The sequence below is a fragment of the Otolemur garnettii genome, unplaced genomic scaffold (assembly GCF_000181295.1).
Source record: "Otolemur garnettii isolate 467f Iridium unplaced genomic scaffold, OtoGar3 scaffold00047, whole genome shotgun sequence".
NCBI classification, from domain to species: Eukaryota; Metazoa; Chordata; class Mammalia; order Primates; family Galagidae; genus Otolemur; species Otolemur garnettii.
The window spans coordinates 4,993,498-5,005,576 of record NW_003852442.1 but is presented as its reverse complement, the minus strand read 5'-3'; positions in this window follow the sequence as shown (position 1 = coordinate 5,005,576).

Genomic DNA, 12,079 nt, shown 5'->3' with positions numbered 1-12,079 from the left:
CCTATTGGTGTGTATGTTTCAGCTTCACCCTTACTAGCTGTGTGGTTCTGGCCAAATTACTTCATCTCTCTGACCTCCTATTTCCTCCCCAGCAAAGGGGGAGCTATAAAAGGTTCTATCTCCAATAGATATTTTAGAAATAAATGAACTGATACAGAAGAAGGGCTTGATATGGTAGGTCTCATGGGGGAAATGCTTAATATATACTGGCAGCTTTAACAAGCATTACTATTATGATTATGATTGATAAATTTGTGAATATTAACTTTTTGTTAAAGATCTCCTGGGCTTAGGAAACTCACACTCCTCTGAAATTCTTTCATTATCCAATAAAAGGATGGATAAAAAGAACGAACGATCAAATGAATGAGTCCGTTACCCAAAATGAGAATTTCAAGCTTGGAAGATACAGTAAGAGGGTTGAAGGGTTTTTCTTGCTGTTAGGGATCCCCCAGGCAAGTCCAGCCTCCTACTTGAGCTTCGACAAGTAGATGAGGCCCCCAGTTAGGAACCTGGGATCAGTGGGGCTTGGGATGTCTCTGGATCTCAGTCCCCCTCGACTTACCATCTCACACCTGCCTTAACACAGTAAGAAGCACCTGGCAAGCTGTGGGGTGACATGCTCTGAAGCCTGTGTGAATGAAGGATGGCTCCTGGGTTTAAATGATGTCTGCTAAGGCCAACCTGAACTATAGCGTGGTATCCTGTTCACTCTCAACCTGAACTAGAACATGGCATCCTGTTCTCTCTCATGTTTCATCATTTAAGACTGGTTTGGGCTCTGTTTCGAAAGAAACAATAAAAAAATATTGAAGCATCTTGGGTAGGGATCCTGGGATAAAAAATAATAATAATTAATAATAATAATCCTGATTTAAAGTCAGCCTCTTGCGCTAACCTGGGAGATCCTAGAGGCAAACTTTGAGTCTTCCTGAGACTGGCGCCTTCACCTGCTCCGTGTGATCCGCACAGCTGGTTGTCAGGAGGATGCTTTGAACGCATGTGCTGATTTGCAAACGGGCTGCACATAAATAACACTGTGATGTTAGACAGCAAATGCCTTAAGAGAAGATGTATGTGTCCCGGCTCTTTGGAGTCTTGGAAGACCACCTAATGTGGTGCCTTTCACATCGTGGCCACTAATTATCTCATGGAACGAGCGCAGTGGATTTAAAATCCATCATTACTCATGGGCTCCTTCTCCCCTGCCCCTGCCACCAAATTGATAGCAGCAGCTTTCTGCACAGACACATTGGCTTTTGCTAATTTGGTAGAGGGAATGATTGTTCCAGAGGCAAAAGGCCTCTCAGAGGCCTTCCCAATCTTTCCCCTACACTGAAGCTGGAAGGCTAGTTTCAACATTAGAATGCTGCCTTGCAGCCTCTCCTGTCCCAAATGTTCTTTTGTCTTCCCACTGGGCCTGGAATGCTGATCAATCCATTGAAACAGCCCCTAAGGCGGCTCCCAAGATGACCATTCCCTTGTTAGTTCCTACTCTGACCATTCCCTTGTTAGTTCCTACTCATAAAGTAGGAACTCTGATTAGTTCAAACTCCAGCCACCTTTCATCAAGGGGTCCTTCCTCTCTGACCTCCTGGTCAGGTTTCTCACTGTCTGGATCACATGCTATCCACACATGTGTCCTTCCTCTGACTGCCCCTAAGCAAGAAGCTGTGTGGGGCAGGCACATCCACTTTGTCCTCCAAGGGCACACATTGAGTGCCTATTCTGTACCAGGTGCTGTGCTGGACGTTTCATAAGGATTGCAGAATCTTACTTATCGCCTGCAGTGAGTTTATGAATTAAGAGACTGAGGGATAGAAAACCTAATGACCTGCACAAAGCTAAGCAGTTTGTAAGGGGGGGGGGGTCCAAGCCAAGGTGATTCCAGAGCTTGTGCCCTTAACCTGCAAGCCAGGGACAGGCAGGGTGGGGGTCTCAGAGCAGAGCCCTGGAGCCCACTAGCATTGGCATCAGCTGAGCGTTTGAAGAAACGCAAATTCTCAGGCCCCACCCCAGACCTAGAAAATCAGAAACTCTGGGGTGGGGGCCCTGCAATCTGCCCTCACAATCCCCCTGGGTAATGCTGATGTAGGCTCATATTTCAAACCACCACTCTAAGCCTTATTCCCGTGTTGTTATAGCTCCATATCCTAGGCGCTTAATAAATGTTTAACTATGAAATGGAGGAAGGGAGAAAGGGAAAGAGGGAGAAAGAGTGCAGGCAGAGAGAGCTCCCAAGGAAAACTCCCAAGTGAGTGCATGATGCTGAGGGGTTGCCGTGGCCTGACCATACTTTAATCTCCAAATTGCAAAACCATTAACATTATTGATTGATCAGACATCAATCCAACAGAAATTTAATTAAATTAGAATGTGTCACCGAGCAGACCTGCCTGCGTCATGCATAAATCTCAGGTAATAAGTTGACAAAGAGACACCAGCCATCAGTGCACAGCCCTGGCTGAACGCGTCCTCTGCCTGACACTGTCTCTTCCCGGACTGCAGGGGGCCCTGCACATAGGCACAGGAAGGCGCAGGTGAAATGGGGTGAGTGCCTGATTTATGACACCCACGGAGTCCCCGGCAGCTCAGGCGTCCAAGAAGTGCCTTCTCCTGACTGATTTACTGCTGCCCTGAGCCGGCCAGACGGCCCTGAGGGGATGCCCCTGCCCGGGTCCAGCCCTCAGCTAAAATGCTGACCCTGCTCAGATCTCCTGGGTGAGAGGATTAGCGCTTGGGGTGTCCTCACGGCAAATGTGTCCTCTGGAGGAAGCTGTGTCCTAGGAGGGCGGGAGACCTGCTCTTGCTTGGCCTGTCTGCCCTCGCCTCAAGAATGTGTTTTGGTGTCAGCGAATGGTTGCACCTGCTGTCCCAGAAACAGGTCTGGAGCAGCCCCAGCGTGCTCCAGCCTCAGGGCAAACTGTAGCTGTAGCTTGCTCAGCCCCCTCTCACCCTGGCAGGCTGGGGGCACTGGTGCTGAGGGTGGCCAAAGCCTCCTGGGGAGATGCAGATAGTGTTAACATGGCCCCCCTTCCTGAAGAGGTCCGAATCCTTTGGGGGTTAAGGAAGGGGTTGGCTGAGGACAAGATAATCCGGGGGGCAGAAAAGAAACCAGAGAAGTCAGCGTTCCCCAGAGCATTATAAATCACCCAGGCTATTCTTATCTTTGGTCAGGAAGGCTGCGTGGAGGGGACCCCTTCTAAGGGCAACCTCTTGTACTTAATCCCCCTGCCTTCTGTGACTGCACTTCATCCGCTGCAGGCAGGCACTTCCTTTTTAATAGCCACTTTGCACATGCATAAAGAGGGATACCACGGTAACAAGCAGGTGTTCTGGACAGGCTGTCCTCACACTGGCAAGCATTTATTCCTGTCCCCACAGTGTGTCCCAGGGGCCCAGACCTTGCTCTAGAGCAGAGGTTACAAACTACAGCCCCAAAGACGCAATTCAGCCCACTGCCTGTTTTTATACATAACGTTTTATTAGAATGTGGCCATGGCCATTTATTTACCTTGTCTATAGCTGCTTTCAGGCCACAATGGCAGAGTTGAATGGCCCTGACACACAGTTTGGACCACGAAGCCAAAATTATTTAATATCTGTCCCTTTCAGAGAAAGTTTATAGAACCTCATGCTAGAGAAATGACAAGTGGTTGAGAAGACAGGCTCAGAATTCAGATCTGGATCTGAAGACTGGTTCTTCCAATCTGTTAGCTATGTGGTTCTAAGCAAGTAAAGCTACTTCTCTGATCACAGTTCCTCCCCTGTAAGTGGGGATAAGAAACTATCTACTTTACTGAATATAAAAATGAAACAAGTTATGGCATGAAAAAATCGCTATTGCAGAGCCAGGCACTTTTATATACAAGGTCTCGTTGAAACTTATAAAGCCCCTTATAAGAGGAATTCATATTGTTTTGGTTCTACAGACACAAGTTGTTCTAAAATTTGAAAAATTAACCACAGCATGAATATACCATCTCCATTTTGCTTAGGAATGTGCAGTCTGCTCCTTCCTCTCCCCACCCCCCAGGCTCTCAGGCAACACCTGTCATCTGCACAGAAAGACATTCATCACAAGACCAACGCTGGCATTTTTCGGGATGTGCTTACATTCAGAACGTGAAGAATGTCCCAATAGATCATGTGAGTGAGGGAGATAGGAACACTGGTTCTGAGGAAGTAGGAACTTCCTTGAAATGTCCCTTTCCTTTGTCCTCTGAACCCAACACTTGCCCTGTTTGGACCCTTGCCAGCAGGGACGCCCATCCGCCCTTTCCTGGCAGGGATGGTGGGTGGGCCCAGAGCCGGCCATGTGCCTGAGCCCCGGGAAGCTCAGAGGGCCCAGAGCCCAGGGCTGCAGCTTGGGACACAGCAACAAGCCACCTCCATTCCACTGGGCGAGAGAAAGGGTTAGGGAACCAGAGAGCCACATGCTAGTGTCCACCATGAGTTCCTGCAGGGCAGGGCTCATGTCTCCTAAGGCAAATACAAAATAATGGTAACAACAGCAGCCAACACTGATTAACTCAGGCCCTGCACAGAGCACGTTTTCTTTAATTCTCACTATAGCCCAAGGGGACTCAATGGGTATTACTATTCTTCCTATTTACCAGCTGAGATAACTTAAAGAGGGTAGGTAACTTGCTTAGTGAACTATAGGAAGGACGGCCAGTTGTCTCATAAGGTGCTTGGCCTGTAGAAGGCCCTTGATACGTATCTGGGTGGATGGACAGTGAATGGACAAATGGAGGACAGAGCTCTGTCTGGCACCAGACGTACATGCTTTGCCTCCACACATCACTGTCTCTTATCCACTTCTGCATCCCTAGAACCTGGCACAGTGAGAAGCACTCACATTATTTAGATAACTGGGAAAGAACAACAGATTGAAGTCACAGAGACCAGGGTTTCTCCCAAGTCTGTTACCAGTTAGGCAAGATCCCTCTGTAATGTGGAGATGGTGCTATCTACCTCACGGGGTTGCCGTGAAGACTAGAGATGGAGGGGGCAAGATGGAGAGAAAAAGAGACAGAAAGTAGATAGATCAATGGACAAAGTGGGTGACTTAGTGCCTGGAAGGTAGCAGGTGCGTAGTAATACCGCCCCCATCATCATCATCATGCTGATTAACAACACATCAGGTCCCACCCTAAGCATCGCCATCATTCTTGCAGGTGTGTGTTGAACAAATCCCCCAGATTTGTGGCATTTTACAGATTCACAATTGCTGGACTGTCCTTCCTACTGACCAGGTATGCCTGCTGAGGAGTGGAGGAGGCACACCTAGAGTAGGGTGGTGAGTTCGGAGGAAGAATTTCCCTGCTCATCAACGTGTAAACACTTTCTTCTTTCCCCCTTGTCTTATAGATCCAAAAGACCCAAGTACATCATGAAGAACTTGGCAGAATCCCCTGAGTCAAGTTCTCAGCACACTCTATTCTTTTTTCCCATCTTACAGATACATAAAAAAGTGAGTTTTGTACACATGGTAGGGTTTGCCACGTCCAGTGGCCATGTGAGGAATGTAGCATCAGAGAGGTGGGTCTTTCTCTTCCTTATTGTTCTATATTTTTCCATAATGGGTGCAATTTATGTTTATTACTAGAGGGAAAAATTAAAGGGTAACATAAGCGGAATCACTGACAACTTTGAGAAAATGGCCTTGTCAAGCATGGATATACTTTCTCCCTGATAAATAAGACAAAGCTTCCTGGCTAGGAACAAGCCCACAGCAATGTTCCCCTGATTCTCCTCTATGCAGTGTGTAGTGGCTTCAGCCTGGCTTCTCCTTTTTCTTCTTTTTCCTTTGCTCTCAGATTGTGGACAAGGAGCTGCCATACGCAAGCATCTGGGTCAGGTCTTATAGGAACATTTAGGCGACTAAAATCCCCAGCCAACCCTCAAGGAGCTCAAAGCCTAGTAACAGAGGGAATAAATAAAAATCATCACCTGGATAAAGGAACAAACTGTCATTAAAGATTTCATTCCCTGGAAGCTACCCAAGAGAAAGGGAGATACTTACTTGTCTATACAAAGACTTGTCTGTGAATTCATTTGCAGAAACACTTTTCATAATAATCAAAAAGTAGAAATATCCCCAATGCCCATCAATAAAGGGTTAAACTAAATGTGTTATATCTATAAAATGTAATATTGTTCTGCTACAAAATATTGTCACCTGCGACGTCATGGATGAACCTTGACAACATGCAAAGAAGGGAGCCAGACACAAACAGCACGTCTTGTACAATTCTACTCATGTAAAATGTCCAGGGTAACCAAATCTATAGGAAGTAGATTGGTGGTTGCCTAGGACTTGCAGGGGGGAAACATGAGCAGTGATTGCTAATGGGTAAGGGATTTCCTTTTGGGGTGGTGAAAATGCTCTACAGTTAGAGTGGGGTGATGGTTGCACAACTCTATACATATGCTAGGACCCATTAAACATCTCACTTTACATGGGCGAATTTTACAATAAATATATAAATCATATCTCAGTGTTTCTGTTAAAAATGAAAAGAGAAACTTGTCATGTAGAGGGAAAAAAGCTGTGGAGGAGTGTCAGCTCCAGCCCTGGAGAGACTTGGACCTGTTGGTGGTTGACAAGGTATGTGCTGGGGCCTGGCCCTGCACTGGCTCTGAGCCAGCATAAACCGAACACAGCTCTGTCCTTTGGGAGCTTTAACTCTGGTGAGAAGGACACACAAGTAAGCAAATAAATGTGCACACTACAGGTGGGGACGAGGGCAATGAGTGAGGGGACACAGAGTTGAGGTGTGTTTTCTGATGGTAGAGCTCTGGCGCAAGTGCATCTTCGTCCCCTTCTTGGCACCCACACCTCGGTCTCAGGGCAGTGGATGGCACCATTGCATCTTGGGAGGAATACCTCCAAGGGAAGGAGTCTGAATTTCTAAGTCTCGAGAATGTCTCTGTGCCTATAACACAAGCGCAGAGAATGCTGAAATCTAAGGGGGACATCACAGGCACTTAACATGACAATGACTGCTCTGTGAACCTCACTGCTCCTAACAAAGCAGGGTAGATGTTGGAGGAATGGAGCCCCCACTGGGCTCTTCCAAAGAGAAGGAGACAGCCATAGCCTCTCGCTGGTGTTCTTGTGCTGATGCAAATGGTCAGGGGATATTTTCCCTTTTCAAAGAGTAGGGAAAACTGCAGAAAGAATGCACAGCCTCTCCAAACAATGACAGACAAAATAACATGTGGAGAGGACACATTTACGAAGCTCCTGGATGATTCAGGGCGTACAGACCTCAGCTGCTCCCTGGAGCCCAGGCACTACACAGCAGGCTATGGAAAGGGCACGAGGTGAACGTGTCTTTATGACATTATTGATTTATTCTCCACCTGCAGTTAAAAACCATGCCCAGACAGACAATAAAAATAAGTACTTAACCATATCACCAGCTCTGCCGACTAAAATGGATTTTACATTTAAAGATACAGCTGATCTGGGTGAGGGTTCTCATGGCATTTTGGGGTTTTTAATTTTTTTTTAATTTAAATCTTTGGAACAATTAAATGAGAAGTCACCAGCGTTTCTCTTTGCAAGACCCTTCTCATAATGCCTAGGGGTTGGGGATTGTGGTAAATAAGGAATCCAGGTGGGGAGGAGCCAGCGCAGGTGGTTTATTTATTACTGTTTGGTAGAGAACAGGGTTCTGCAGGGAGAGGGATCAGATGGAGGAAACAGGAGGGAAGGAAGGACATATTAACTCCTAGAAGGAAACAGGCAGGAGAAAGGAAGAAGCCCAAGAAAACAGCAGGAGGACTGGAAGGGGTGGAGTGATGGGCTGGAATTATCTGCATCTTTAAGTTAGAGCCCCAGGGCCACTCCCTCATCTAAATCTTTCTGGAGCTCAGAGAAGAAGACAATCTCGCCAAAAACCTTAATGCATTTTGTATTTACCTCTTTGGGGTAAATTACTCCTGCCTAGTTCGTATCACTGTAATTTAGAACAATGTCTATTTCCCCTGTTAAGTGCAGAAATCATGTCTGATCAGTCCATATATTTCTATTACTCATATATGACAGGTGGTGAGGGACAGCTACGAGAACGGCCTGCTGGCAGGACAGACAGGCCAGTGAAGGGAGGTGCTGAAATCACAGGCAAGGGGAGAGGAACTGTGTGTGCCTGGGTGCTTTCTGCCAAGCACAGTGCGTTTGCATTCGATCCCCATAAAAGCCTGATGAGCTTGGGTTGGGAGACTGTGCAGAGAGAGGCTCAGATGTTAAAGTAAATGGGTCCAAATTGCAAAGTTGGAGACTGATTTCTCATTCTCCAGTCCCCGCCCTGTTTTTCCCCCTCCAGATGCCGCGATGCTTCTCGTTATTTATTTTTGCTGGTGAGGGAGGAGAGCCCTGAGCAAAGACGTGACCCAGACCTTCCTATTAGAAGGAAGAAGGAATCCCAGTGTCAGGAAATCCAGGGTAAGATTGCACCTCTATCCTGGGTTTGAGCAGGTAGTCATCACCAGATTGGCAGAAATCTAAAAGCAAGGGCATGTGACTTGCCTTCGTCTGTGTCTATCACACACCCCAGCAATGAGAAATACCTGGATTAACGCAAGAGAGATCAAAGCACCCACCATGGTTTCCAGACATCTGCTGGTAAGTGGTACCGGATGAGCTGTCCACTGCCTAGAATAGGGCAGCACCCACCAAGGGCCTCACCCGGCATCCTGAGCAAAGCACTTCTGGAAGTTTCTTCTCCATGGCTGTGTGCAGCCAGCTGTGTCCCTTCTCTTGGCCTCTGTGGCATCTAATAAAGGATGTGGACTTGAATTTAGAAGAATTTGGAGGAAGCTAACACTTGTCACTTGCCTGCATTCTGCTGGGTGTGATCTTAGGGACTTCTTAGAATTACCAGCTTTCTTAAAAATATATACATATAGTATATAGACACACACACACACACACGTCTGAGCAGGACCAAACACAACTAATATCCTGGGGAGACATTCTGAATGTTCATGAGGGGGATTGGTTATGTGGGTACATCTGTTTGTCAAAATTAGACAGCTAAGATTTGTGCACCCTGTGTACACAGGTTCTACCTTAAAATCTATAAAAATGAGTAGCGATTAGGTGGGGCCAAGAATGAAGTGAGAGTGGCAGGAGGGCAGCCATCCTTCCAGCCTTGTGATAAGCACACAGAGGTCCCTGTGTTTGTTGCAGGCAGAATTCTAAGACACCCTTTTCCCGTTGACTGCCCAACACTGGAACTTCTTCCTTCACCTGTGAATGTGACGAGGCGTTATTCCTGTGGTCACGTTACACTATGTGGAAAAGGGGAAGGGATTTTGCAGGTATAATTAAGGACCCTCATCAGTTTGAGTTAATCTAAAGGGAAAGGATCCCGGTGATCGTCCCCAACTGAATCAAGTGAGCCCTGGGAAGAGAATTCAGGCCTTCCTGAGCTCCAAGACTCCAAGCAGCAGAGATTCTCCCCTGCTGGGTTTGATGAAGCCTCCGTGAGTTCTTTAACCAGAAGTAAATGAGCCCCACCAATAACGACCTGGAACCCAAGATAAGATCCTCTTGATTGCAACCCTGTGAGACCCCTGAACAGGTGACCCAGGTAAGCCAAACCCAGTCCCCTGACTCAAGAACTGTGAGAAAAGAGATGAGATAAAACTTGGAGATGAACACATTTAAGTAGCCAAGGGCATGGGGATCGGTATACACAGCTGTGGACAACCGATACGATATTTCAAATATGTTTGAAATTTTCTGCAGTGAAAAGTTAAGACAATTAAATAAAATGCACACAGACATTTGAAAGAGTTAAGTGCACTGTTTAAGATCCTGGACACACATCTGGATTGGCCTCCAGACTGTACCCCTTTCTTGCATTACGGTCCTGGCAAATTTCCTTATCTATTCCTACCTTAATTTCTTCATCCTCAGAATGAGAGGGATAAGATGATTCACTCCTAAGACAGTTGTGAGGGTAGAAAGGAGGGTCTGGGTGTTCAGAGTATGTTTCCACGTGATGAGGAAGGACAGAGACAGTTGTCGTGAGAAGGCTGACAGGGTGACAGTGAGTAGATCTGGAGTTATGCGGTGGCAGGCTGCTGTCACCCATTTCCCAGGTAACCTTAGGCAACAGAGTGATCTCTGAGCCTTGGTGTCTCCATCATTGACGTTTAAAAAAAAAATGTGATTTCCTCCAAGAGCTGGTATGTGCAGCAGGCCGGAGGAGAGTGGCCTTAGAGATTCATGTCATTGTCCACGGCTATCTGGTAGGTCTTTCTGGGTGTCTTTCTCCAGGTCACATGCCACCTGCATCTGCCACAGGTGATGAGCCCCTTCTCACAGACACCAGGCATTTCTGACAAGGCCAACAGAAGTCCCCAGATCACTCCAGGGCAAGAAGGGAATGAGGATGCTAGCAACAGTCGAAAGAGCCCAGTGAGGGAACTACTGTAATTACTTTAATTTGAACTTGGCAATGGCCGGAGCTGTCAGTGACACTCCTTTCCTTGGGGAAAAGGTGCCACTGGCTCATTTTAATGACCACGAGGGCCTCTGTTGTATGCTATGGCTGAAAGATGGCATTTCAAGAGCTGCAGGACCCAGGAGTACAGGTTCAAGGATGAGCATAGATTTGCTGGACACAGAAATAAAAGTGGCTGTTCTGTCACCCAGTAGGATAGGACCAGTCCAATCACGTTTGTGAAGAGCCCAGAGAGAAGAAGCCCAGCCTTTGTGAGCCTGGCTTTCTTGGGTAGAAAATGTCATTTTCATCACATCCTCTTCCAGCATAAGGAAACTACCTTGGAAGCTCATGTTCACAGCAGGAGAGGAACCACTGAGTCTCGACCACATGACAATCGTGGACACAGGTGCTTACCGTGCACTTGCCTCCTTAATTTTCCTACAACTAGCTTTATTCTCTTATTACCCTGGTTTTTCCTTGACTTTGAACTATCTATTTATTTCCATCTTACAACTATTCATGTGAGTTTTTGCAAGCTGCCTGAAACTCATTGTGGAATGAAGTGACTCATTAAAGAAATAAACAAATACTCAGAGCTAGGCATTATTAACCCTCTTTTATAGATGTGAAGATTAAAGCTGAGAGAATAATTTGCCCAAGACCTCAGGGCAGTGAAGCTCCAATTTCAAACTTTGTCAAAATTTCCAGGCCCTCTTCCTTGCTCTCCTATACTACGATTCAAAGGGCCAATACTAATTGCAATTAGTCATTAGTGAGGACTTAACCATTGGCCTTTCAAAATAGTTTTGTGTTTATATTTTACAACAAACCCATAACGAAGATTTCTCATTTCCTTATTTTGCAGATGAGAGTATGAGGCAGAGTCTGGGGAAGCTCAGGAAACTACTGAAGATCACACAGCCGAGTGTGCTTATGCCCCACCCTAGTGCACATGTGCGCCATCCAGCATGCCTGGATGCCGTCCTCATCTACTTGCGTACCATCCTCACATACCCACATAGCATCCTACAGTACCTAAGATGCATGATTTTAGCATACCTACCTACCATCTAGTGTACCTGTGTGCCACCCAGTGTACCTATAAGCCATCCTCACGTACCTGTATATGATCCAGGGCACCTATAAGCCATCCTTGTGTACCTGTGTATGACCTAGTGTACCTATAAGCCAGGAGTCCTCAAACTTTTTAAACAAGGGCCAGTTTACTATCCCTCAGACCGTTGAAGGGCCTGAGTGCAGGCCCGGGGATAAGTTGGCTGCTAAGCAGGACAGGCAGTGGCAGCAAAAACACCCAGCAGGCTGGATAAATGTCCTAGGTGGGCCACATGTGGCCTGTGGGCCATAGTTTGAGGATGCCTGCTATCAGCTATCCTTGTGTACCTGTGTACCACCCAGTGCACCTATAAGCCATCCTTGTGTACCTGTGTATGACCCAGTGTACCTACAAGCCATCCTTGTATACCTGTGTATGACCCAGTGTACCTATAAGTCATCCTTGTGTACCTGTGTATGACCCAGCGTACCTACAAGCCATCCTTGTGTACCTGTGTATGACCCAGTGTACCTACAAGCCATCCTTGTGTACCTGTGTA